This window comes from Canis lupus, chromosome 4, assembly GCF_048164855.1.
Source record: "Canis lupus baileyi chromosome 4, mCanLup2.hap1, whole genome shotgun sequence".
NCBI classification, from domain to species: Eukaryota; Metazoa; Chordata; class Mammalia; order Carnivora; family Canidae; genus Canis; species Canis lupus.
The window spans coordinates 67,542,448-67,569,731 of NC_132841.1; the positions used below are offsets into that span (position 1 = coordinate 67,542,448).

At 45.7% G+C, this 27,284-nt stretch overlaps 2 long non-coding RNA genes across 3 annotated transcripts; one reads left to right on the forward strand and one right to left on the reverse strand.

Annotated features, from left to right (window-relative positions):
• Positions 1-283: 283 nt before the first annotated feature.
• On the reverse strand, positions 284-27,061 carry LOC140632571 (uncharacterized). Of its 2 annotated transcripts, XR_012030165.1 has the most exons (5): positions 25,769-27,061; positions 8,664-8,798; positions 7,206-7,434; positions 4,487-4,700; positions 284-1,148 (listed from the first exon to the last, which is right to left on the reverse strand). It is a non-coding gene; the product is annotated as an uncharacterized lncRNA (long non-coding RNA). The 2 variants fall into 2 exon arrangements; XR_012030164.1 differs by having other exon boundaries at positions 4,487-7,434.
• On the forward strand, positions 12,581-22,490 carry LOC140631611 (uncharacterized). Its single transcript, XR_012029137.1, has 3 exons — positions 12,581-12,786; positions 21,122-21,326; positions 22,226-22,490. It is a non-coding gene; the product is annotated as an uncharacterized lncRNA (long non-coding RNA).
• Positions 27,062-27,284: the final 223 nt, after the last annotated feature.

A 27,284-nucleotide genomic window follows, 5' to 3' on the forward strand; every position in this document is an offset into this window, starting at 1 on the left:
GAGAGGCAGAGAAACAGGCAGAGAGAGAAGCAGGCTCCATGCAGGGAGCCCGACGTGGGACTCGATCCCTGGTCTCCAGGATCACACCCTGGGCTGCAGGCGACACTAAACCGCTGCGCCACCGGGGCTGCCCTAAAAAAATTATTTTATTGGAGTTCAATTTGCCAACATTTAGCATAACACCCAGTGCTCATCCCACCAAGTGCCCCCCTCAGTGCCCATCACCCAGTCACCCCAACCCACCCCCCACCCCCCCGTCCACCTCCCCTTCCACTACCCCTTGTTCATTTCCCAGAGTTAGGTGTCTCTCATGTTTGTCACCCTCACTGATATTTTCACTCATTTTCTCTTCTTTCCTTTTATTCCCTTTCACTAATTTTTATATTTCCCAAATGAATGAGACCATGTAATGTTTGTCCTTTTCCGATGGGCTTATTTCACTCAGCATAATACCCTCCAGTTCCATCCACGTTGAAGCAAATGGTGGGTATTTGTCGTTTCTAATAGCTGAGTAATATTCCATTGTATACATAAACCACATCTTCTTTATCCATTCATCTTTCGATGGACACCAAGGCTCCTTCCACAGTTTGGCTCTTGTGGACGTTATTGCTATAAACATTGGGGTGCAGGTGTCTCAGTCTTTCACTGCATCTGTATCTTTGGGGTAAATCCCCAGCAGTGCAATTGCTGGGTCGTAGGGCAGGTCTATTTTTAACTGTTTGAGGAACCTCCACACAGTTTTCCAGAGGGGCTGCACCAGTTCACATTCCCACCAACAGTGTAAGAGGGTTCCCTTTTCTCCACATCCCCTCCAACATTTGTTGTTTCCTGCCTTGTTAATTTGCCCCATGCTCACTGGTGTGAGGTGGTATCTCATTGTGGTTTTGATTTGTATTTCCCTGATGGCAAGTGATGCAGAGCATTTTCTCATATGCATGTTGGCCATGTCTATGTCTTCCTCTGTGAGATTTCTCTTCATGTCTTTTGCCCATTTCATGATTGGATTGTTTGTTTCTTTGCTGTTAAGTTTAATAAGTTCTTTATAGATCTTGGATACTAGCCCTTTATCTGATAGGTCATTTGCAAATATCTTCTCCCATTCTATAGGTTGTCTTTTAGTTTAAAACAAAGATTATTAAAATATCCTAAAAACAGAAAGAAAAACTAAATATTTACATATTATTAAGGAAATCTAGATTCATTCTCCTAAGATTGTCAAAGGGAAAAGATTGTAATAAGTTAATGTAATGTTGAATGTGATATCACTGTTATATTTCTTTTTTTAAAAGATTATTATTTTAGAGAGGGAGAGGCAGTGGGAGAGGGAGGGAGAGAATCTCAAGCAGACTCCCAGGGGAGGTCTGGAGCCCAACCCTTGGGGCTAGATCTCACAACCCTGTGATCATGACCTGAGCTGAAATCAAGAGTGGAATGCTTAACCGACTGAGTCACCCAGGTGCCTCCCTGTTGTATTTCTTTTTATGCTTTTTTTAGGAACAGAAATGAGGGGGCAGCCCCGGTGGCGCAGTGGTTTAGCAGCGCCTGCAGCCCAGGGTGTGATCCTGGAGACCCTGGATTGAGTCCCACGTCAGGCTCTCTGTATGATGCCTGCTTCTCCCTCTGCCTGTGTCTCTGCCTCTCTCTCTCTCTGTCTCTATGAATAAATCAATAAATCTTAAAAAAAAAGGAACAGAAATGAAATATGCTCAAATAGTGTAAGCATAACATAATTTATTAGGGGATAATTTTTTTTTTAATTTCATGGAATAATGAGAACAGAGATTTTTGCCTGAACATCAGGAATGGCTTTCGGTACCATGCAGCAAAGTGGCTCCCAAAGAGAAAGCGGAAAACACTGAATCCTCAGCTACCACCACTGCTGATCTGTTCGGAATCCCCAAGCCCCTGGCAAATGTTAGATTATTGGGTCATTCCAAATACTTGCGGGGAATGTGCACATTGAATAATCCTTATGCATTATTGTCGAGGGGTGAATGTTGCATGTATCCTAAAGAAAAATATAGCATTACTCAATAAAGTTAGGCTTTTGTACTTTTTTTATGGAATAATTCTAGTCATGGGTATACAAGGGAAATTCTCTCACGAGGAGTTATCATATGTGGTGAGGGTGGGTAGTTAACATTCCAAATGTCCACTGCGGGCAGCAGAGAGGTAAAATGTGGCAGGGTTCATCAGAAGGTAATATATTAGCATTGGAAACAACCTATGAAATGTACATGTAGCAGGGGCACCTGGCTGGCTCAGTCAGAAGAGCATTCGGCTCTTGATCCTGGGTCACGAGTTCGAGCCCCACCTTAGGTGTAGAGATTACTAAAAAATAAACTTTAAAAACATTTTTAAAAAGAAGTGTACAGGGGCATCTGGGTGGCTCGGTCAGTTAAGCATCTGCCTTCAGCTCTGGTCAGGATCCCAGGATCCTGGGATCCAGCGACATCAGGCTCCCTGCTCAGCGGGGAGCTGGCTTCTCCCTCTCCCTCCTGCTACTCTGGCCGCTTGTGCTTTCTTTCTCTCTCTGTCAAATAAAAAATAAATTCTTGAAAAAAAGAAAAAGAAATGTAGAGGTAACAATTTTAGAAACTTGCAGTTGAATGGAAAATCGTACTAAATTAGATATATAATTTAATAACCATACATGAATTGAAGATATACAGACTTAAAAGAATGTCATACATTACAAGACTGCTACAAAAGCACAGAAAAGGGACGCCTGGGTGGCTCAGCAGTTGAGTGTCCGCCTTTGGCTCAGGGTGTGATCCTGGGATACTGGATTGAGTCCCACATCGGGCTCCCTGTGGGGAGCCTGCTTCTCCTGCCTGTGTCTCTGCCTCTCTCTGTCTTGTGAATAAATAAATAAATCTTTAAAAACAAAAACACAAATAAAAAGTTTGTAATGGGAAGAATTACAATCAAATTGTAGGGAGAGCAGAGAGCAGAGAGAAAGCAATCACTAATGACAGAATGCACATAATCACATAAAACTGGATAGAGGTTCTGAAAAAAAAATCACTAAAAACTGTGGCATTAACTCAATGCACTTATCCAATGCGTCTGAAAAGCATGGAGTATTTTAAGTCTCTCTTTGACTCTCTGATTCAAATAATTGGATGAAGACAAAAATAGAAAAAATATAATTCTAAGAAAGGCGCAGGGCCTTTCCTTTTCCCATCTATACCTAATTACTTCTTTACTCATTTACCTACTTGATATGTGTACACGAAGACCTATACTCTCCATTCAGCTCTAGCATAAACCATTTTTGGGACCTTGTAAGGATCTAACCGTGCTGTTCTCACCTCTAAAAACCCGGCAATCTTCTCTGATGTGCCAAAAGTGTGATCTGTCCACGAGTGCCTGACAAGCACAGCAGTTTTCTCCCTTTCCCTTTCCTTCTTTTTAAGATTTTGTCTCTTTGAGAGACAGAGCGGGGGAGGAGGGAGAGGGAAAGGGAAGGAGGGAGAGAGAGAAAGCACCAATGGGGGAGGAGTGGAGGGAGAGGAACAAGCACACTCACCCTCGGAGCAGGAGGCCCGACTCCGGCTCAATCAATCCCAGGATCCCAGGACACAGGGGTCAGGATCTGAGCCAAAGGCGGACCCTTAACGGACTGAGCCACCCAGGCGCCCGCAGGGGTTTTCTACGGTAAAAGGAAACAGCCAGGAATTGTATCTCTCTCCCCAAAGACCATCTTTTTTCTCCCTGCCCTTCCCTTAATCCACTCCTGGGGAATTCTTCAAACCTTCAGCAGCGGCTCCCAGAATGACGCAATTTTCTCCTTAATCCTACGGGGCTCGGAGGCACTTTGCAAGGCAAATGAGGATCCGCCCCCGGGACTGGGACCGTCCTTCGCACGCCCCGGGCCCCAGAGCAGCGCCCCGACCCGAGCTGGGTGCCCCCCCGCCCCCCCCGCCCCGGGCGGCTCCGGAGGCCGAGGCGAGGGATCCCCGCCGGCCGCGGCTGGGGGAGCTGCCTCGCGGGGGCAGGTCCAGAGCCGCTCCTGCCCCCGGGCGCCCGCGCACTGCCGGGGGCTCAGCCGCGCTCCTGCCGGCGCCCCCAGGCCTGCGGGGACGGGCGCCGCGGTGCGGGCGGGAGCCCCGGGCCCCACCTGCCGGGGCCAGAACCGCGGCCGAGCGCGCGCGTCCAGGCCCGGACGGCCACGGAGCTGCGGGCACCGCGACCCGAGGCGGCGGCGGCGGGCCCGGATAGGGGACACCCAGCGCCTCGGCCCGGGCCCTGCAAGGAGCCTGCGACCCGCCTCTGGAAGTTCTTCCTGCCATACAGAACGTTCCTGATTTTTCCTCTCCTGGATGACTTACAGATTTTTTTAAGTTAGGAGAAAAACGCTCTTAATGGGATCTATGATGTGCCAAGGAACTTTTACCTCTACTTACACTTGTCACGGTTCTCTTACTGTGTATGTATACAGCAATTGAACCCTCCTTCCTACTTTCCAGTGTGGGCTTACCTCTCAGAGGGTGGCATCAGGCTCAATAGGAATATAGGTGGCCTTGGGGCAGGAAGAGCTGGAGGTGAACTAGAACACTTTGCCCGAAGTCAGAGGTATTCTTGGCGAGGGAGGGAACAGCAGAGGACACCTGGTCAGGGGTCTGTCTCCCTTGAAGCTGAGTGTGACCCTCCAGCTGAGTGCGGACAGCAGATGTCAGCGTTCCTTGAATGTTCTGGAGGATGCATTAGCAAGGGGGAAGGTACAGGTTAAGTTTAGGGGGATAAATAGAAAAAGGAAGACCTTAAGCCTTGTGCTATCTGAATTGACAGCTGTGGGGTTCCAGGGCATCAGCCCCAGGTCAGACAATTCTAGCAGCTACAGAATCCGCCTCTCCCGCCTTCTCCTGGGACCTGCCTTGTACCAATATCCATATGGACTCTAGTAAAGATCCAGCAAACGTGAAGGCTCCTGAGTGCAGCCATTTGGCGTGGTGAGGCTGTGGCCTCGGAGTCTTAGATGCTGCAGAGAGTTACTCTTTCCTGTTGGTGTCCTAGGAGAAAGATTTCTACTTCTTCAGTCCTGCAGCCTGCACCCTACATGGAAATGGCTGCGCTGGGAGATGTGAAAAAGCTTGTAGTAAGGACACGTTTGTCTTTTAAATTTTTCTGTCCCCTCAGATGTTAGAAATCAAGACCCAGAAAATGGGCGCTGGCATTAATTTAGTCTTCCTATGAGGACATTTCTCCTTTCGCACAGACAGTTCTACATTTCAACACAAACCATTCTTCACTATGATGAGGTTATGTCCCAATAAACTCATCATAAGTTGAAAATACCAGAAGTTGAAAAAGCATTTTATACGTCTAACCTACTGAACATCACAGTTTAGCCAGGCCTACCTTCACTGTGCTCAGAACACTTCCATTAGGCTACAGTTGGGCAAAATCATCTAACACAAAGCCTATTTTATAACAAAGTGTTGACCCTCTCACATAATTTATTGAATGCTATACTGAAAGTGAAAAACAGAATGCTTGTGTGCAAACACGTATGAGAACAGAATGCTTGGAAGCACATGGGTTCCTGACCCTCGTGATCAAGGGAGCTGTGGGGGTCACTGCCCAGCATCACAAGAGAGAATCGTACCATGTATCACTAGCCTGGGGAAAAAATTCAAATTCATAACTCAAAGTACAATCGCTATGGAATGTGTATCACTTTAGCACCACCATAAAGTCAGGAGATCATAAGTCAAACCACCGTAAACCACAGATATCTGTGTAGAAGAGCTGAAGTCTTGCGATTGCTTCAAAAACGAAGACAAAGCCACATTTGCCTTGCCCGCCTTGCAGAACTGAGTAAGCACGCTCGGTCATTGGGATCAGAGAATGGAAGTAGGTGGTCAGGGGCACCTGGGTGGCTCAGTGGTTGAGTGTCTGACTTGGCTCAGGTCGTGATCCCCGGGTCCTGGGATAGAGTCCCACATCAGGCTCCTGCTGGAGCCCTCTGCCTGTGTCTCTGCCTCTCTCTTTCTGGTCTCTCATGAATAAATAAAATCTTAAAAAAAATAGTAGATGGTCAGAGAGGAGTTGGAGTGGCTTTGTGGTTTGGATGTGGAGGGAGCTTCCCCATCTGATCGGCCTCCCTTCCTGTCCAAAAGTCTCTCTGTCTGCTCTTCTTCCCCTCCCTCTCGTTCAGATTTCTTTTTTTTTAATAATAAATTTATTTTTTATTGGTGTTCAATTTACCAACATACAGAATAACACCCAGTGCTCATCCCGTCAAGTGCCCCCCTCAGTGCCCGTCACCCATTCACCCCCACCCCCCGCCCTCCTCCCCTTCCATCACCCCTAGTTCATTTCCCAGAGTTAGGAGTCTTTATGTTCTGTCTCCCTTTCTGGTATTTCCCACACATTTCTTCTCCCTTCCCTTATATTCCCTTTCACTATTATTTATATTCCCCAAATGAATGAGAACATACACTGTTTGTCCTTCTCCGATTGACTTACTTCACTCAGCATAATACCCTCCAGCTCCATCCACGTTGAAGCAAATGGTGGGTATTTGTCGTTTCTAATGGCTGAGTAATATTCCGTCTTTTAACGACAAGGAGGCAGGTTGGCCTCCACAGTATGGAAAGACATGAGTTCCATAGGGGAGGAGTGGCTTTTACCCTGCATCAGCCCTGGGACCGCCAGGTTTGAGGGCCCAACAGAATCAAGTTGTGGGCAAGAATGGGAAAGATCAAAGAGGACATGAGCTCGGAAGACAGTGAAGCATGGGAATCCAGGCGCAAGAACTAGAAATTGCAAAGAAAAGAAAATCTCAGGGAAAAAAAATGAGATGAGAGAGGAAATGATCCAGGTATAGAACAGTTTCAGAATATGACTGAGAAAGGCTGACAGAAAACAATAGAATGAGGAAAAGAAAAAACAGCACCATAAAAGGGCTATTGTTGAAAGAAATTCAACAACAGGAACTGGATCCCGTGTGTCTCTGGGACTGTAATTGTTGAAAATTAGAGTCGTATAGATCTTGTTCCCCTGCTACACCTGCTGAATTTCTGAATTTCCACTGCTCCAGACTCGTCTACCCGACTATGTATCCCAGGGCCCAGAGCAGCTATCTGCCTTGGGCGCCAAGGAAATCCCAGCCAGTGCCCGGAACACTGGAAGAGAGGACAGACATGCCAAAACCAGACAGAGGACTCCAACTCCCATGGGACTCAAATCACTACCTGGAGAGTTGGCAAAGCACAGGAAGCCGACAGACTCCCTTCCAGGTATACTTTCCTGGCCAACCTGCTCCAGCTGGTCCACAGACAGCTTGAGAGAGTCCTCAGAACCAGGACCTTGTGAGCACTTCCTTCCTCTGGGGCCAGCTAGAAGAAGACACTGCCAAGATTCCTCCATCTGCTTGGAGTGGGTTGACTCCTCCTTGTCTTCCTGCTCGTGGGCAGCTGCCACCTGTCATTTGACAAACAGGAACTTTGAGATCTCAGCTTGGAAATCTTGATTGCATCTCCTTTAAAAATATTCTCAATAAAAGCTCTATTATTCTTCTTATTGGATCTTCCTCTTAAAAAAATTATGGCTCAATTAAGGTATCTCCAATTTGCTCAGTAATGATGTAAGAAGTTTTTGTCTTTGTTGTCTTTATAAAATTTTTGTTCTTTTTTCAATAAAACTGTACACAAATGTCAGCGTCTTTTTGTGTGAGTGTGTGTGTGTGTGTGTGTGTGTGTGTGTGTGTGTATGTAGGGGAACTGGACAGCTGTTGGAAAGGGATGCAACTTAGGGTCAGTGTGTAGCTCAATGAGGTCTTATCTGGGGTCCATGACACTCTGGGTTTGAGCAGCAGGAACAACCAAAAATCACCTTTGGATAGGGACTATGAGTGAGTGATCCTGGTCATTAACTGGAGCAGCTGCCACCTTGCTGGCCTCAAAGACAGCCTTGAGATTTGGCAGATAGGACAATAGATGAGAAAAGGGGGTATTGGAAAAATACAATTAAGAGGTAGTCCTTGGGCAGCACGGGTGACTCAGCGGTTTAGCACCGCCTTCTGACCAGGGGGTGATCCTGGAGACCTGGGATTGAGTCCCACGTCGGGCTCCCTGCATGGAGCCTGCTTCTCCCTCTGCCTGTGTCTCTGCCTTTCTGTGTGTGTGTGTGTCTCTAATGAATAAATAAATGAAATCTAAAAAAAAAAAAAAAAAGGTAGTCCTTGGGTAGGCCTAAGATATTTTTTTGAAGTCTACATTAGGGGCTCTCTCTCTAAAATAAAGTCTTTTTTAAAAAAAATTTTTTAAGGGATCCCTGGGTGGCGCACTAGTTTAGCACCTGCCTTTGGCCCAGGGCGCGATCCTGGAGACCCGGGATCGAATCCCACGTTGGGCTCCCGGTGCATGGAGCCTGTTTCTCCCTCTGCCTGTGTCTTTGCCTCTGTGTGTGTGTGTGTGTGTGTGTGTGTGTGTGTGTGACTATCATAAACAAATAAAAATTAAAAAAAATTTTTAAGTAATCTCTATACCAACTTTGGGCTCAAACTCACAACCCCAAGAGTAAGACTCCCATGCTCCACCGACTGAGCCAGCCAGGCACCCCCTTCTTTATTTTCTAAGATATCACACCACGTTTCCCCCTGTTACAAGATTCTCTGCACCACCCTTCCTGGAGTCAAGGCTATAACTTACCCAGGAAGTAATGTTTACTTGATCTTTCCACGGAGAATTGAAAAAGCGTTGTTTGTATCCACCTATTAAACCCAGGATGATATTATTTCAGTCCTGTAACTTCAGTCAATTCCAATTCCTTCGATTAGGGCTAGCCTGAAAAACATAAATCATACTACTTTGAGCAGTTGATATACGCTGGAGACACTGGTGAGCCTTTCCTTAAATACTTCAATATTTTTGGTTTAATTTTTACTTCTAAGAAGTGCAAGTTAAAAAAAAAAGACAATTGTTGAAGATAAGAGATTGCCAGAAATTCCATCTTTACTTTTCACTTTTAACCTTACTGTTTATTTTCTTCTTTCCAAATTAATAACTGATCACCAGGAAAGGGGAATGAAATGTGGATAAATAGTCCCTGAATGGACTATGGTAGATAGTCTACAATCCTCCTTGCCAATGACCACAGACAGAGATGAGAGCACAACTTCTTATTAGCAGCTCTAAGGTCCAAAACTTCTTAAAGCCCAGTCTTTTTATTTCACAATTCAGTCCACCAACTATGAGGTAACAAAACAGATCTGAAGTAAATATATATCAAGCTCTTTATTACAATCATCATGAATATTTTTTTAACATCATGATTAGTAATGCTACGTTACAGAATGCTACCCCAGACCAGGATGGTCACAGTTATAATATCTCAGAATATGCACCTTCTAGTCCACTAAAATCCTCTGCATTCTGAATTCTAAAGCACATCTGTCCCTAATATTTCACAAATACTATTGAGGTACTATGTCTTTCCTAGTTATATATAAATATGAAATTATACTATACATTACGATTTTAAGATTCATCAATTTAGCTGTATGTACGACTTGTTTTTCCAATTGCTACAGACCGAGTTCTAGAATGAATACAGGACATTTTACAGAAACCGCACAGTTGCCTCCAACCCCTCTCCCTCACAAACAATATCGAGATGAGCAGCATCTTGTAGGAATCCCCAGGGACCTAGAGGAGACCCTTTCTGTGATATGGGTCCAGGAGTGGGGTTTAGAGGAACAAAGGACACGACCTTCCACAAACACTTCCATCATGCCTTTCAGAATTAACAGCAATACCAGCCTTTTGACAGGTCTATTCACTTCAAATCCTTACCACCAGAGCAATGAGTCACCCATGTTTCTAACTTATGTCTACTTGATAGTTTCATAGTTTTATTTAGTGTGTTACCTTCTCAAGAATGATTTGCGGCTTCTCTCCATGTTCACTTTAGCCATTCTATATTAACCTTCTATTTAGTGTCATCTATCACTTTTCATGTATCCTTCAATGAATGGAAGCTTTTCTTCTTTCCATAAACTGTCCCTTTTCCCAGCCATTGTCCATAGTGAAGCATGTCGGGATTTCCACATTAAGCTACCAACCTTCTTCTCATCCTTTAGTCTTAGCTGTAGGAGATTCTCCTACTGAAGCCAATCCTGAAGCACGGTTCTTACCCAGGAGCTTCTCTAATAATTTCTGACTCTCACTAACAGTGGGACCCACGAACAGGGGGATAGAATACAGGCTACATGGCCCCTAATTAAAAGGAAACACAGCACCACATATGAAGTATTCTTGTCCCTAAAAATTCAGTCTAAATGCAATCACATCACTAAATCTAACAATATACAAGAGTTATGAGGGGGACGCCTCAGTGGCTCAGTAGTTGAGTATCTGCCTTCAGCTCAGGTCATGATCTGGGATCCAGGATGGAGACCGGCTTCGGGCTCCGCATGGGGAGCCTGCTTCTCTCTCTGCCTATGTCTCTACATCTCTCTCTGTGTCTTTCATCAGTAAATAAATAAAATCTTTAAAAAAAGAGAGAGAGAGAGAAACAGGGATCCCTGGGTGGCTTAGTGGTTTAGGGCCTGCCTTTGGCCCAGGGCGTGATCCCGGAGTCCCAGGATCAAGTCCCACGTCGGGCTCCCGGCATGGAGCCTGCTTCTCCCTCTCTCTATTCCTCCCCCCTCTTGCAGTCTTTCTCTCTCTGTCTCAAACAAATAAAAATAAAATCTTTAAAAAAGAAAGAAGAAAATCTATTAAAATGAACAAACAAACGTGTTTTACAGGAAAGAGTTGGGGAAAACTATGGTACATCTGAAAACCCAAAACTATGTAGCCCTTCAAATGAAATGAAGTAAATGCTTTTGAAAAGCTGTCCTACAGTACCACGAACCCAGCACTGGGTGGGCTGCCGGCTCCAACAGCAGGACTTGGAAGAAGTGGAAAAGCCAGGCTGGAGAGGAAAGCGCTGTGGCTAAGCCACCAGGTTCAGGTTAAAGGGGGCAGAGTTCCAGGATCCCTGCCTGAATGGAAATCAGGTCACAGGACTCTCAGCTTCTACCAGCAATGACCTGTCTCAGCGTTTCTGGGTCCCATTCAGCCACATGGTCTAGAGAACTCAGGAAAGCTTTACAGGTCTAACTGATTGGGTCATAGCATTACGTGGTCATAGCAAGTTTACTTGCATCTTCTGAGAAGCAAAATGAAACAAAGGAACAAAGGCTTCCAAGGAAGATATCTACACCTGCCCTTCCTCTGTTGAGCCAATGCCTGGAGATTATTTTGCATACACTCCTTCCTTTTTCTTTTTTTTTTCTTTTTAATTTTTTTTTAATTTTTATTTATTTATGATAGTCACAGAGAGCGTGAGAGAGAGAGGCAGAGGCATAGGCAGAGGGAGAAGCAGGCTCCATGCACCCGGAGCCCGATGTGGGATTCGATCCCGGGTCTCCAGGATCGTGCCCTGGGCCAAAGGCAGGCGCCAAACCGCTGGGCCACTCAGGGATCCCCAACTCCTTCCTTTTTCATTCATGAATACCTACTAAGTGCCTACATTATGCTACATGGTGATCAAGGCCCTGGAGATACAGTGATTGACAACACAGATGTGAATTATGTGTGATGTGCCTGACACATTCATGGGAGGAAACAAGCAGGAAACATGCTCACAAATTAAAAAAATATATATATATATGTGTGTATGATAAGTACTATCAAGAATATTAAACAAGATAAGAAAGACTGTAGCTGGGAGGGTGCTATCTAAGCTAGGGCAGTCAAGGAATTGTCAGATATGGCGGTGTCCTTTCAACTGAGATCTGAATAATGTAATGGAGGAAGCCGTGCAGAGTCTGAGAGAGGTGTTATCAGAAAGAGAGAATATAAAGTACAAGGGCTCTGAGTCTAGAACAAGTTTAATACAATCATGAACAGATAGAAAGCAACTGGTGACCCAAGTGGGAGGTATCTGGACTGGAACCATCCTGTCCAAGAGGGCTTCTTGGCCTCCAGACAACCGTAAAATGTGATTTGGATGAAAGATGGAAATTTCAATTCAGTTTCAATTGATTGCTGACAATAAGACTACTCAGATATATGATATTGATCCAGTATATTATGAGATTGGCCAGAGATGTACCCAAGAGATTGGTAAGGGAGATCCAACCAATTGTGTGTAAAGGTGTGTTTTTGCATTTTCTTCCTAAGTGTATCAGATTATATTACCCCATATCATTTGGGCTGCTTAGTTTCTAAATTATGACACACTAACGTCTTCCAGGACAGAATAGAAAAGAAAAAATGTGTAAGAGCAAAACATTGTAAGTGATCTTTCAAGGAAACTTTCACAGTCACTGGAGACCAGTAACATTTTGATTTAAGAATAAGTGTAACTTTAGATTGTATAAATCAAGATTCCCTAATAAAATCTCCTGACACAGTGAGTAGTTTCTGGTTTGGGGAGTTAGATGAAACCAAGGCTGCTCAGCAGGTTTCTGCCTTGGGAATGTGAGTCCCCACTGCGAAACCCCACTGCTCTGGGTGTGACAGCCCCCCAGGTACCACCCACTCTGTACAATGCAAGTGAAATACACTGTTCACACCTGGGAGATACATTCTGCTCCTTAGCCCAGGAAATGCTGAAGCCACTTTCCTGGGGTCACCACTGGAATCCTCAGTGATCCCTTGCCAGTTGGGCTTACTCTTGCTCTCAGGGTCCATCCTCCAGACACCTAGAGACCACCCCTAGGAATTCACATTTCTGGAGAGAGTTCCCATTCTTGTTTTCAAGGAAGGCTTCACATGCGCTAATGTAAGTATTTTTTGTCTCTTCCTTCTCTAGACTTGACGTGGCAGTCAATTGCGGAGGTTCACTTCTCTGGATTTAGCACTCCAGGGGGTGCCTCTTTTGTTCCTGGGTTTGTTTGTGGGGTTTTTCCAGTGGAAAAAGGCGGTTTTAAAGAATGGGGCAGTGTCCTCGGGCAGAAAGAGCTGCTGCCATTGAACTCTTCTGAGGCCACATTATTTTTCCCCATATCTTACCAAAAATGTATATCATTTTTTTAATCTTCCTTAAGAGCAAATTGAATAGGTTATATATCCACTCAGTAGCCACGTGATTTTGGATAAGTCTCTCCAGGTGGGAAAGTATTGGTTGTTGGTTTGTTTGTTTTTTTTAAGATTTTATGTATTTACTTAGTTGAGCGAGAGTAAGAGTGAGAGAGAGAACAGTGGGGAGAGGAGCACAGGGAGAGGGAGAAGCAGACTCCCCACTGAGCAGGGAGCCCCACGGGGCTTGATTCTGGGGCTCAATCCTCAGACTCCATCCTCAGACTCCATCTTCAGACTCCAGGATCATGACTTGAGCCAAAGGCAGATGCTTAACGGACTGAGCCACCCGAGGGCCCCTCCAGTGGGAAAGTGAATGTGAATGCTTGGCCGTGGTGACTATAACACACAGAGCTGTGGGGTGTCCCAATGGGGAGCTACATTACCAGACTAAACACTTGCAAAGCAGCCCCTCATGCAAACAAATTACTCAGATTCTGCAAAGCTACATTTCCTTACCAGTAAATTGTACATAATAATAGCTAAATAATAAATACATAAATAAGATACTAAAAATAAAACTTATCATATAGTACCTATCATATATCCATTCTTCATAAATATCAGTAGAATTCTTTAAAGTGAATAGCATTAGAATTCTTTTATTTTTTAGTTATTCTTAATATTCTATAATCAAAATGATACATATTTCTTTCCAAGTGAAATAAAACAGGGGGATCCCTGGGTGGCTCAGCGGTTTAGCACCTGCCTTCGGCCCAGGGCACGATCCTGGAGACCCGGGATCGAGTCCCACATCAGGCTCCCTGCATGGAGCCTGCTTCTCCCTCTGCCTGTGTCTCTGCCTCTCTCTCTCTCTCTCTCTCTCTCTGTGTGTGTGTGTGTGTCTCATGAATAAATAAAATATTTTTAAAAAAGAAATAAAACAGTAAAGTATAAAGTGAAAGCAGAAGTTCCATTCTCACTTTCCCTACCGCCCAAATGATAAGCAACCACAATGGATATATTTTGGAGGCTTTCTATAATTTTACACAAATGTAAACATACTATTTTTACTTCCCTCCAAAGAAATCCTATTATAACAGGAATCAACAACTTGTCATTTATCAATATTTTGGATATCTTTCTTTCTTTATTCAAAAATACTGTCCCTCTGGGCACAAGGTGGCTCCATAGTTGAGCATCTGCCTTTGGCTCAGGTCGTGATCTCGGGGTTCTGGGATCAAGTCCTGCATCAGTCTCCCGGCAGGGAGACTGCTTCTCCCTCTGCCTGTGTTTCTGCCTCTCACTGTGTCTCATGAATAAATAATAAATAACTTTTTTAAAACAATTGTGTCTTCTACTTAAAGCAGCATGGTAACCCAATTTATAAACTGTACTCTAAAAGACTTTCCTAGATGTAAACTTATCTAGAGAAAATAAACCTCTTTAAAATTAGTTTACTTATACGGCACAATAATGGTTCAAATTAGAACCAGAATATTTACAGGAGATTTGCTGTATGCACCACATTACACCCTTCCTGTCAGGCAGGTGGAACCACAGCTGCCACCTACTTGTGCTACCAGGGTGAGAAAAACAACTGTAGTTTTCTTCTTATGAAACCTGCATTTTATCTGATCTCTTTCTCAAAAACAAAAGATTAGCAATAAGAAGGCAGTCAGTCAGCAAGACCGTCTCACCAAAGCTGTCGCCTAAGATCCGAGAGATAGGACAACATGATGGGAAGAGCAGAGGGGCAAAAAAATCAATCAAGAAACAAATGTTCTTATGGTTTCATTCATATGCAGAATATAAGAAATAGTGAAAAGGACTATCAGGGAAAGGAGGGAAACTCAGTAGGGAAAAATTAGAAAAGAACAAACCATGAGAGACTCCTAACAAACTGAGGGTTGCAGAAGGAGAGGCAGGTGGAAGGATGGCGTGATTGGGTGATGGGCATTGAGGGCATTTGATGAGATGAGCACTGGATGTTATACCGTATGTTGGCAAATTGAATTGAAATTAAAAAAAGAAAAAATTAAAATAAAAAAAATAAATAAATTTTTATTAGAACAGAACCGCAAGGGCAGCCCGGGTGGCTCAGCGGTTTAGCACCGCCCTCGGCCAAGGGCCTGATCCTAGAGACCCAGAATCGAGTCCCACATCAGGCTCTCTGCATGGAGCCTGCTTCTCCCTCTGCCTGTGTCTCTGCCTCTCTCTCTCTCTCTCTCTCTCTCTGTGTGACTATCATAAATAAATAAAAATTTTTTTAAAAAATTTTAAAAAAAGAATAGAGCCACAGAAAAGAAAGAAAGAAAAATAAACGTTCTGCTGCTAGGCCTAGGATATTTTCCCTCAGAGTCTGTCTTGAGGTACCTCCTAGTATCTTCAGATAGCTTGTCATCGGCACCAGTGTTTCTTGAATTTCCTCTCTCCCACCAAACACACAAACCAGATGAGGGCTTGTTTGGTATCTGTCACCTTGGGAACTCAGAGGAGGTCCAAGGAAGAGGAGTCTCTGCATTCCCAGGATGGGGCAGCGGGCAGGTGGGAGGGAGTCCAGTGACCATGGAGGCCCAGACAGCTGGGCTATGTAGGCTGATGGTTTTAGAATCAGAAGTCTGCTGTAGTCATTCTTCAAATTTCTCACCTCTTGACTTTCAAAACTTACTTTATCCCTTCTGCCTCTTTGTCCTCATTAAGGAAAACAGGGTTTGGTTTGGTTTGGTTTTTAATGATTTCATGTGTTCATTTGTGAGAGAGCACATGCACACAGGTGGGAGGAGGGGCGGAGGGAGACAGAGAGGGAGAAGCAGATTCCCCACTGAGCAGGGAGCCCGATTCGGGGCTCAATCCCAGGACGCCCGGGATCACGACCTGAGCAGAAGGCAGACGCTTAACCGACTGAGCCCCCCCGGGACCCCGGGAACAGGGTTTAATTACAGTTCCCACCCTAGCGATGTGTTTAGAGGGTGCACTCCCTTAGGCATACATGCAGCACCGTGTAAAGTCAATAAATGTTAACTGGGATTTGATGCCAGTTGCTCTTTTCCAGCAATTCTGGAAGGGCAAAGTGTCCAACTCTATTAGCTCTGTAGTACTTGAATGCTCCGGGCTTTCTTCCCCAAGAGCTATTTCCTAAACCCTTTCCATTCCTTTCTTTTCTGATATATCCATCCCCCCCTTTCCATCTTTCCCTGTCACCGAGATTCACCGCGTCACCCTCACTGGTCTGAGGCTGTCGCTTATCCTGTCACTGTTGGCCTTTCTGGGAGAATTGGAAAACATTGTTTACGTCCATCTGTTTGACTGCAGGTTGATATTCCTGTTACTACAGATTCAATTCTGATTTCTCCAACACAGTTAGCTGTGAAACATACATTCTAGCACCTGAGGAATTGAAGACATTGGGGTATGTTGGAGGTGCTCGGTGCCTTCATTTAAATACAATAATTTTTGGTTCCAAGGATTGTATGTAAGAAAAGTGACAATCACTGAAGATAAGAGTTTGCCAGAAATTAGAGTTTCTTTTTCCTCTACTTTTCTGTTTTTGTTTCCAAAACACTGACTAATCAATGGGGGTTGGAGAAAGGGATAAATAGCTCCTGTATAGGGGCAGCCAGGGTGGCTCGGGGGGTTAGCGCCGCCTTCAGCCCAGGGCCTGATCCTGGAGACCCGGGAGTCCCACGTCGGGTCCCTGCATGGAGCCTGCTTCTCTCTCTGCCTCTCTCTCTCTCTTTTTCTCTCTCTCTCTCTCTGTGTCTCTCATGAGTAAATAAATAAAATCTTAAAAATAAAATATCTCCTGTATAGACTGAGACAAGGAAGTATTCTACAATCCTGCTTGCCATTAAACACGATAGCCTGTGGAGTACAGTTCTATACTGTCTCACTAGATATTCTAAAGTCCAAAATTTATTAAAGCCTGAATTCCCACCCCCCAACCCATACACAATTGGCCCCAAGACTATTTTCATCAAAGCAGATCTGAAGCCAAGTGAAGGCGTATTATGCTCTTTATTTCTCCCAATTAACAGAAATAGTGATACTTTCCACAATGGAAATACCATGTTACAGACTGGTACCCCAGGCAAAGGTGCTCAGGGTTCTATCAGGATGGGCACTCACTTGCCTGTGTAAAATTTTCTACATTCTGAATTTTACGCCAAACATGCCCTAAGTATTTCTTAAAAACTGTAGAGCTTCCTGTATTTTTTCTAGTTATATACAAATACTTTATCATGATCTAGGGATGCCTGGGTGGCTCAGTGGTAGAGTCTCCCTTCGGCCCAGGACATGATCCTGGAGTCCCGGGATCGAGTCCCACGTCAGGCTCCCTCCATGGAGCCTGCTTCTGTGTCTGCCTGTGTCTCTAATGAATAAATAAATAAAACCTTAAAAAAAATCATAATCTAAAAAAAAAAATCATAATCTAGATACCATTGTGACTCTCTTTTACCTCTTAACATCCTTAATATCCAGCCAACTTTTATTATGGCTATAGTGACTGCTCACTTTTTTTTTACCAACCATATATGTCATTTTAAGGGGAATGTTTATTTCCAATTTCCTATGATTAGACATTTCCCAGTTTCGACTCTTTAGCTTAAGTTATCTTTATCGTATGAAATGGTGAAATATATTGCTAAAAGTTAAATTTATATGTTGTATAAAGTTCTGTGTGTTATAAAGTTAGTTCATTTAGCTTTATTGTCTTCAAAATACAGTAGCAACAAATTCAACTTGAAGTATATGAGAGTGTCTACTGCCCTACACTCTTAATAACATGGGGTATCAACAACTTAAAATACCTATGATAGGTAAAATATATATCCCAATTTTAAATTTCTATTTCTTTAAATTTGGAGCGGTTTTATATGGTTTGTAGGAACTTTTGCTGCATTAATGATATTATACCTCTTGAGAATTATTATGTAACTACTTTTCTTCATCTGGACTAAACTTTAAAGTAATGTGATAGCCAGCCTCCAAGATGGCCAGCAATGGTTCTGGCATGTACACGTTTATGTGGTCCCCTCGCACATTGTTCTGAGATTGATCTGTATGATCCATAAATATGATGAAAGTCGTGACATATCACTTCTAAGTTAGGTTATAAACAATGCTGCAGGTAAAATTTTGGCTTACAAGTAGTTATCTATGTATTGTATAGAATTTGTAGCTTTGGGTGTGTAAACATTCTTCACATATAGAAATGTTATTCTGGTACAAACTTCTATTTAATAATTCACTCCTCATTAGGATTTTAAGATTAATCAATTTAGCTCTATGCGCAACTTGTTTTTCCAACTGCTACACGCCGTGTTCTAGAATGAATACAGGACATTTTACAGAAACCTCACAGTTGCCTCCAGCCCCTCTCCCTCACAAACAATATCGAGATGAGCGGCATCTTGTAGGAATCCCCAGGGACCTAGAGGAGACCCTTTCTGTGATACGGGTCCAGGAGTGGGGTTTAGAAGAACAAAGGACACGACCTTCCACACACACTGCCATCATGCTTTTCAGAATTAACAGCAATACCAGCCCTTGACAGGTCTATTCACTTCAAGTCCTTACCACCAGAGCAATGAGTCACCCATGTTTCTAACTTGTGTCTTCTTGATAGTTTCATAGTTTTATTTAGTGTGTTACCTTCTCAAGAATGATTTGCAGCTTCTCTCCATGTTCACTTTAGCCATTCTATATTAACCTTCTATTTAGTGTCATCTATCACTTTTCATGTATCCTTCAATGAATGGAAGCTTTTCTTCTTTCCATAAACTGTCCCTCTTCCCAGCCATTGTCCATTGTGAAGCATGTCGGGATTTCCACATTAAGCTACCAACCTTCTTCTTTTCCTTTAGTCTTAGCTGTAGGCAGTTCTCATACTGAAGCCGATCCTGAAGCATGGTTCTCACCCAGGAGCTTCTCTAATAATTTCTGACTCTCACTAACAGAGGGACCCATGATTAGGGTGATACAATACAGGCTACATGGCCCCTAATTAAAAGAAAACACAGCACCACCTATGAAGTATTCTTGTCCCTAAAAATTCAGTCTAAATCCAATCATACCTATAAATCTAACAGCATACAAGACTTATGAGGAATAAAAGAAAAAGCAACACATAGCAATCAGTCAGTCAAATCCAGAATGTGGATGATTCTACTGGATACATTACCCTGCTTTTTCAGAAATGAAAGGCAAGGAAAAAAAGGTGTACTGGGAATCATAAATCAAGAGTGTCAAGAGATATATTAACCATATGCAGTACATGAATCCTCATGTAAAGAATTCAAATATAAATAGGTACTTTTGAGGATGCCTGGCTGGCTCAGTTAGTAGAGCATGGGACTCTTACTCTCAGGGTTGTAAGTTTGAGCCCCACTTAAAAATAAAAAAGTTTTTTAAAAAAAATATTGGGGTGCCTGGGTGGTAGTCAATTAAGCATCCAACTCTTGGTTCCTGCTTGGGTTGTGATCTCAGGGTTGTGAGATTGAACCCTGGGTTGGCTCCATGCTCAGCACAGACTCTGCTCAGGACTCTCTCTCTCCCTCTTCCTATCCCCCCAGTGCTTGCGAGCTCATGGGTGCGCTCTCTGTCTCTCTCTGTCTCTCTCTGTCTAAAATAAATAAATATTTTTTTTAAAAAAGATACTTTTGAGGCAACCAGAAGAGGATGAAATGAGTACTGACTGCCAAATGGTATTAAAGAATTCCTGTTAAAGTTATAAGATATGATGATGGCATTATGAACAAAGTCTGATCTGTTCTACATAAATGCTATAGTATTGACAGGTACAATGATAAGATGTTTCTGATCTGGTTTCAAGCTTTCTACCTGAGGGGCCCCTGGGTGGCTCAGTCTGTTAAGCACCTGCCTTCTGCTCAGATCATGATCTCAGCTTCAGGTCATGATCTCCAGGTCCTGGGATCTAGCTCTGAATTGGGCTCCCTGCTCAGCAGGGAGTCTGCTTCTCCCTCTCCCTTTGCCCGCCCCCCACCTCATGTGCTCTTTCTCTCTCTCTTGCTCAAATGAACGGAATCTATAAAATAAAATAAAATAAAACATTCTACCTGAAATCTGGGACACATAGATCAAATGAGATTGCCAAAGGTCGATCATGGTTAAAGACTGGGCAATAGGGAATCCCTAGGTGGCTCAGCGATTTAGTGCCTACCTTCCACTCAGGGTGTGATCCTGGAATCCCAGGATTGAGTCCCACATTGGGCTCCCTGCATGGAGCCAGCTCCTCCCTCTGCCTGTGTCTCTGCCCCTCCCGTCTCTCTCTGTCTCTCATGAATAAATAAATAAAATCTTCAAAAATAAAAAGAAGACTGGGCAATACATAAGGGTTCCTTGTACTTTTTTCTCTATTTGTACATAGAGTGTGTACTTGAATTTTTCCAAATAACATTTTGAGGGGCACCTGGGTGGCTCCATGGTTGAGCACCTGCCTTCGCCCAGGGCATGATGCTGGGGTCCTGGGGTTCCAGTCCCCACATTGGGCTCCCCGCAGGGAGCCTGCTTCTCCCTCTACCTATGTCTCTACCATTCTCTCTGTGCCTCTCATGCATAAATAAATAAAATCTTTATAAATAAAAATAAACAAATAATAAAATAAAAATTTGAATTAAAAAAAGGACCACATCCAAAGGTGTCTGACACATACCAGGATAAATTCATTCAAACTTGAGCATTCAGACAGTGTGTTTATGATGAAAAATCGTGTGCAAAATAGATACATGTGCAAAATATTTTCAAGAATCTGTTTGGGCTGCCAATGTCAATTCAGTAAATTTTAGCATGAACATGCTAGGATTACCTTGCGTCAGGATTCTCCCAGAACTTTAGAGCCAAAGGTAATCCAAGGAGACACTCTGTCAATATTTACACTCAAGTCTATTGCCTCCTTGATTCTGATCTGCTATTCCTGTTATGTACTTTTACTAATGCACTTTGTCGGTACTTGATGCTGATCATCCTTTTTTACTGTTTCATTATTCCTCATCTATTATTCTATAACTGCCTATTTTTCTCAATCCGTGGGGAAAAAAAAACATATTCAGTACCATTTCTTTCTGGTCTTTAAACAGATAGCCTGATGCACATGGAGTTGGCTGTATTCAAGAGAGCAAGGTCTCTTGACTATGTCTTTGCGCTCTCACTAGTTTGCAAGGTCTGTGAAGGCTGCAGGCACTTTTTCATCTTTGTGTGTGTGGCTCCCATCACAGCACCTACAACATGGAAGACTCTCCCAACTTGCCTGTTAAATGTTGATAATCATCAAATTTCATTACGGTAAGCACTAATATCTGAACGAGAAATTCCATTTGTGTCCATCAATGTTGTGGTACACTGACTCAGATGAAGAATGTATTACAACACAGTCTCATCACGGTTAAGAGAAGTAAAAATAACGCACTTACAGAATGAGTACATCAAAAAAGTTGCCATTTTACATTTGTTCCCATTGAGATCATCTTTCTGTGCCTTGTAAAATCAGTAATAATGATATTAGGAACAACTGAGGAAATTATTTTTTGCCAGACACCGTCAAAACTTTAACGAGTACTATCGAATGCATTCATGAAAGCTACCTTGTGAAACAAGAACAAATTTGGCTTCCTTTTCAAATATTATAAAATAAGGCCTAGAGAAATTAGAAAACTTGCTGAGGGTCACTTGTTTAGAAAGACACAGAACTCATCTTAACTCGGCCTTCCTCTGGAGCCTGAGATCTCGGCTTCTGGCTGTTACACACATGCACACCTTCTGAAGGCCTTTCAATTTAGCAACTCAGACATAGAAGTCAAAGCTGGGAGAGTGAAAGACCCCGCTAGGACCTGGGCAACTACTCCTTCCCTGCTCCTCATTGACATCTCAGATCATCCCTGAGGGGCTACCGGCCAGCATTACTCTGCTGGCAGAACAGGGATCTAGTCTCTGCTCCAGGATTACCAGTAGGATTCCGAGCAGTAATAATCTCTGTATAAACCAGGGTCCCCTTAAATAGTCCTCTCCCCCAAGCCCAAAGTACTTATTTTCAGCCACTATGCCAATCTATTAGCCACAGAGTTTGACTCAGGATAATTTCAACCAACATGATAGGCTTTTATGCTAATATCTCTAATTCCATCTTCTGTTGCACTTTGCTCCTAAGCTTCTTGTCACCATCCTGCTTCTTTCTATCCATTTAGGACTGTTCAAGAGGCCAGGAAATCACTAAACCCCATGGGCTGGCAGCTTCTGAAGCCACCGCCAAGACTTCCACTGGGATATGCTTACCCATCTGTGGGCTGCTATGCTGGCACTGCCCAGTAACAGATGTGGAGAGCCTGGAAGACCCGAAGCGGGGCGCCCCCACCCATCAGGGGACCCATGAGGAGGGGCGCCCGGGTGGCTCAGTGGTTGGCCATATGCCTTCAGCTAGGTTGCCATCCCAGAGTCCTGGGATTGAGTCCCACATCGGGCTCCCTGCGAGGAGCCTGCTTCTCCATCTGCCTATGTCTGCCTTTCTCTCTGTGTCTCTCATGAATAAATAAAATTTAAAAAAAAAAGGAAACCCACAAGTAACCCAAGGCACCCCCAGACCATCCAGACCCACTGAGGAGCCTGTAGCCACCTGCCTCTTTGCGGGGGCGGGGGGGGGGTTCCTTGAGACTGCTTTGTACATTTTCCTCTTTTTCTCAATTCCCACAGAAGGGAAATTCTTCCTCCCATATGTTCCTGGTTTGTCTATTGGAGAAGGACCAGGTTTAGGGGTGGCTGTGGGGATGCTGTTTCTAGGCAGGACTCTTGGTCACCTGGCTTTGCTGGTGGGGGGGCACCCAGACATCAGAGCCACAGAGGTCAGGACGACCCCTGGTCAAACTTGCTCTCAAGTACTGGGCCTCCAAGAGGTCCAGCAGCCAGCAGCCCCAAGGACTCCATTCAGCCAGGGAACTTTCCTGCTCCACTGTGCTGGCCCTTCTCTCCAACTTCATCTCAGGGGCCCACGGATCACTTCAAGTTGTTATGCTGCATCTATAGTATCTATAGCATCTCTCACTTTCTTTTTTTTAAAGAGATAAATTAAGGGAAGAACTTTCTTTTTTAAGATTATTTATTTATTCCGGGGGCGGGGGACAGAGACACAGGCAGAGGGAGAAGCAGGCTCCATGCAGGGAGCCTGACTTGGGACTGGATCCCGGGTCTCCAGGATCACGCCCTAGGCTGCAGGTGGCGCTAAACCGCTGCACCACCAGGGCTGCCCATCTCTCACTTCCTAAAAGCCCCAGGTAAGCTTTGGCTTCTCAGGGCCAGGGTTCTGTCTCTCTCTCAGGTGCAGACAAAAATCCCAAGAAGTGCTCCTTCGGTCTCACACTCTCCAGATCTGGATTTGTAATGTGAGCAATGGAGTTCACAGACAGGAAGAATCCTGGGGTGCTGTGGGAAGGCAGATGTGGCCTGGGCAAGGGGAAACAAATCACAAGCCACCACCCTTGACAGTGTTGCCTTTATGCCCTAAGGTAAGGAGTGGGTGTGCTGGCTTCAAATCTCCACTCTGGACTGCTGGTCTTCCAAAGCACTCCACCTCTTTATAGGAAAGGGAATGGAGGGATCCCTGGGTGGCGCAGCGGTTTTTGCCTGCCTTTGACCCGGGGCATGATCCTGGAAACCCAGGATCGAATCCCACATCGGGCTCCCGGTGCATGGAGCCTGCTTCTCCCTCTGCCTATGTCTCTGCCTCTCTCTCTCTCTCTCTCTGTGTGACTATCATAAATAAATAAAAATTAAAAAAAAAAAAAGAAAGAAAGGGAATGGAATTAGTTTATTGGCACTTTTCTGGGGTTCAAAGGGAACAGTGGCTTAACAATTCCCAGCACGGTCATCAGTGTTAAGTGTGTGCTTAAGTATAATAACTCTTGAAATCCTTCTTCTGCCATTTCTCTAGAACAAGAAAATTCACTGGGATTTTGTGCTGTGTGGTATGAAAGTTCGGACTCTCTTGCCCTGGGTTAATTCTCTGCTTCCTTCACCTCACCTCTTCAGTTCCAGGATCCCACCTTGTGCCCACCCTACCCTCCTCTCTGTCAGGATTTCCTGGGCCACCGTGGCTGATGTGGATGCTGTTGCTAGACTCCTGTGAACATCACGTCTGCAGGGAACTGCAAAGTACCTGCTTATCCACCTCTCTTGGGCCACAGGGTGATATTTTGGCCTTTTCAGTCTCAAAAAAAAAATATTTAAGGGGATTGTTTTCAGTAAGAGCTAGCTCACCACTCTAGGAACTGTTAACTTAGATGTGTGTTGGAGACATAAATTACTCAAAGTCCTTCATTTTCTTTTTTGGCCTTTTTTTCTTGGGAAGTGTGTTTAAGAAAAAAAAAATGAGTAAAGATGGGATATAAATTATTGTTCAGAATTGTTTCTTTATCTCATCCAGAACTTTTTCTGGAGTGATTCCAATAGAAACACTTCGTGGAGGGGAGGGGAGGGGGTTAATAAGTAAAACACATCTTGAATTCATTGAGAGAATAATAGTCCCCTAAAAACTCTCTTATCAGCAGCTGGTCAAATTCAGAGTATAATCCACATTTTAGCAAGGCTAAAATCCTAACAGTTATGCCAACCTACCCCGCAAAATGTAAATGGGACTGCAAAATTCACTGGGCAGCAAATCTACCCTGAATGAAGTTCATTCTTTTGCTAATGCCGGTTGCACAAATATACTTAGGAAGAATCGGTTACCGGATGCTGTCCATCTATTTCATTCAGAAGAAAAGTTTTTAATGGGAAAACTTCACAACTTCCCTCCTTGGGGCAGAATGGGATTGGGATCAGGATAAGAAACATAAAGTTGAGCTATTGTTGAATCCTTTGCCTGCAGCTCTGCAGGAGCTGTGGTAGGGCAGCCTCTGGGACTTGCAGTTCTGCATAGGGTAAAGCCCCAAAGTGGCCATCACTCAAGAGGAGAGACCCTCTACTCCCTCAACCCCTGGCTCTGCTGAACCCTCAGGGCAGGGCTGGATGCGATACAAAGTCCCTGCTCTCTGGGGCCCTGGGAGTGAGGGGGATAGAGACAGAGACAGAGCCAAGCCCAGAAGAGGCCCCAGCTCCTGCCTTGGAGCCTGAAGCACCAAGGGGAGGGCTGGTTCTGTCCCAGCAGGCTATGGGAATTACAGAGGCCACCTTTGTGCAGCGCACAGCCTGGGGCCCCAGGGGTCTCCCAAGACTGGGGTGCCAGTGGACCCTGGCTGGCTGCAGTGGGCCCTGGGACTCTGGCTCCAATCTGCCAGGACCTCCTGCAGCCAGGGACCCTTGAGGGCTCCAAACCCAACCTGCCTTCTGGACTCTTCCTAGGTTTATTTTTATTTTATTCGGTTTAGTTGTATGTTATTTAAATCCAATTAATTAACATAGAGTGTATCATTAGCTTCAGAGGTAGAGTTCAGGGGTTCATCAGATTCATAGAACACCCAGGGCTCATTACACCCCCAGTTACCGCGGCTCCCCTCCCCCCTCCCCACCCCTCCAGCAACCTTCGGTTTGTTCCCTATGGTTAAGAGTCTCTTATGGTTCGTCTCCCTCTCTCATTTCCTCTTCGTTTATTTCCCTCCCCTGCGAGGCGAAATCACCTCCGTTTGCAGTAAAGAGAATTTTCCAGGATTCATCTTTACAATTAATTGTCGTTCAGGGAATTGAGGAACTGTTTCTCCATTCCTTCTGCAAAATATCAGAGTCTGAAAAATCATTCTTACCCAGGGGCCTGGGTGGCGCGGTGGGTTCAGCCTCTGCCTTCGCCTCGGTCACCATCTGGGGGACCTGAGCTCCAGCTCCTTCCCCCGGGTCACCGTCTGGGGGGCCTGAGGTCCAGCGCCTTCCCCCCGGGTCACCGTCTGGGGCGCCTGAGGTCCAGCGCCATCACCCCGGGTCACCGTCTGGGGGTCTGAGGTCCAGCGCCATCACCCCGGGTCACCGTCTGGGGGGCCTGAGGTCCAGCGCCATCACCCCGGGTCACCGTCTGGGGGGCCTGAGGTCCAGGGCCTTCGCCCCCCCCGCCCCGTCACCGTCTGGGGGGCCTGAGGTCCAGCGCCTTCGCCCCGGGTCACCGTCTGGGGGGCCTGAGGTCCAGCGCCATCACCCCGGGTCACCGTCTGGGGGGCCTGAGGTCCAGCGCCTTCGCCCCGGGTCACCGTCTGGGGGGGCCTGAGGTCCAGCGCCTTCGCCCCGGGTCACCGTCTGGGGGGCCTGAGGTCCAGCGCCTTCACCCCGGGTCACCGTCTGGGGGGGCCTGAGGTCCAGCGCCATCACCCCGGGTCACCGTCTGGGGGGCCTGAGGTCCAGCGCCTTCGCCCCGGGTCACCGTCTGGGGGGGCCTAAGGTCCAGCGCCATCACCCCGGGTCACCGTCTGGGGGGCCTGAGGTCCAGCGCCATCACCCCGGGTCACCGTCTGGGGGGCCTGAGGTCCAGCGCCTTCCCCCCGGGTCACCGTCTGGGGGGCCTGAGGTCCAGCGCCGAGGCTCCGGCTCAGCCGCGGGGGAGTCGGCTTCTCCCCTGCTCTTCCCCTGCTCGTCCTCTTCCCTGTCACTCCCTCTCTCTCTCCAGGTAATGAAGTCTTAGAAACTTCTGGCCGAGGTGTGGGCGCTTTTGCTCACGTCGGGCTGGGGCTGCGGGGTGGCGCCACCGAGCTGGGGAGCAAAGGAGTCTGCGGGCGGAGGGGCCCGAGGACCCGGGGAGGGGGGAGGGGGCCTCGCTGCCTCCTGGTGGGATCTGGCGGGTGCAGGAATCATAAAGGATCCCTCACTGGTCTATTTTTTAACGGGGGAGGGGGGGACCCAGGAAACAGGTTCTCTGATTCGGGCGAAATTGCCAGCCTGTGCGCCCTTTGCGCCCACCCCGAACCTGGGACCCGGGCGCCGTGGGGGTGGGGGGCCCAGCTAGCGCTGGGGGAGCCGCCTCGCCTCAAGGCCCCTCTTTCCACTTGCTGAGGGCTGGGAATGTACTTTTTAAAGGTCACCCGCAGTCCCTGGGCGGCATCAGAGGTGCCTTTTCCGCCTCCGTCCTTGACACCTGTGAGCACTTGGCTCCACCGCTCAGAGCAGCGGGCAGGCAGGCGGGAACCACGGCGGTTCTAGCGGTTTCCTGCGGAAATGTGAGGCGGGTAGCTGATTCCCGGCTCTCTCCCAGCTGGTGCATCAGGTAAATTACATCTTCTAAAGCCAAAAGTGTTGTGAAGTGGCCATCTCTTCCAGCACTTTCTTTGTACAACAGCA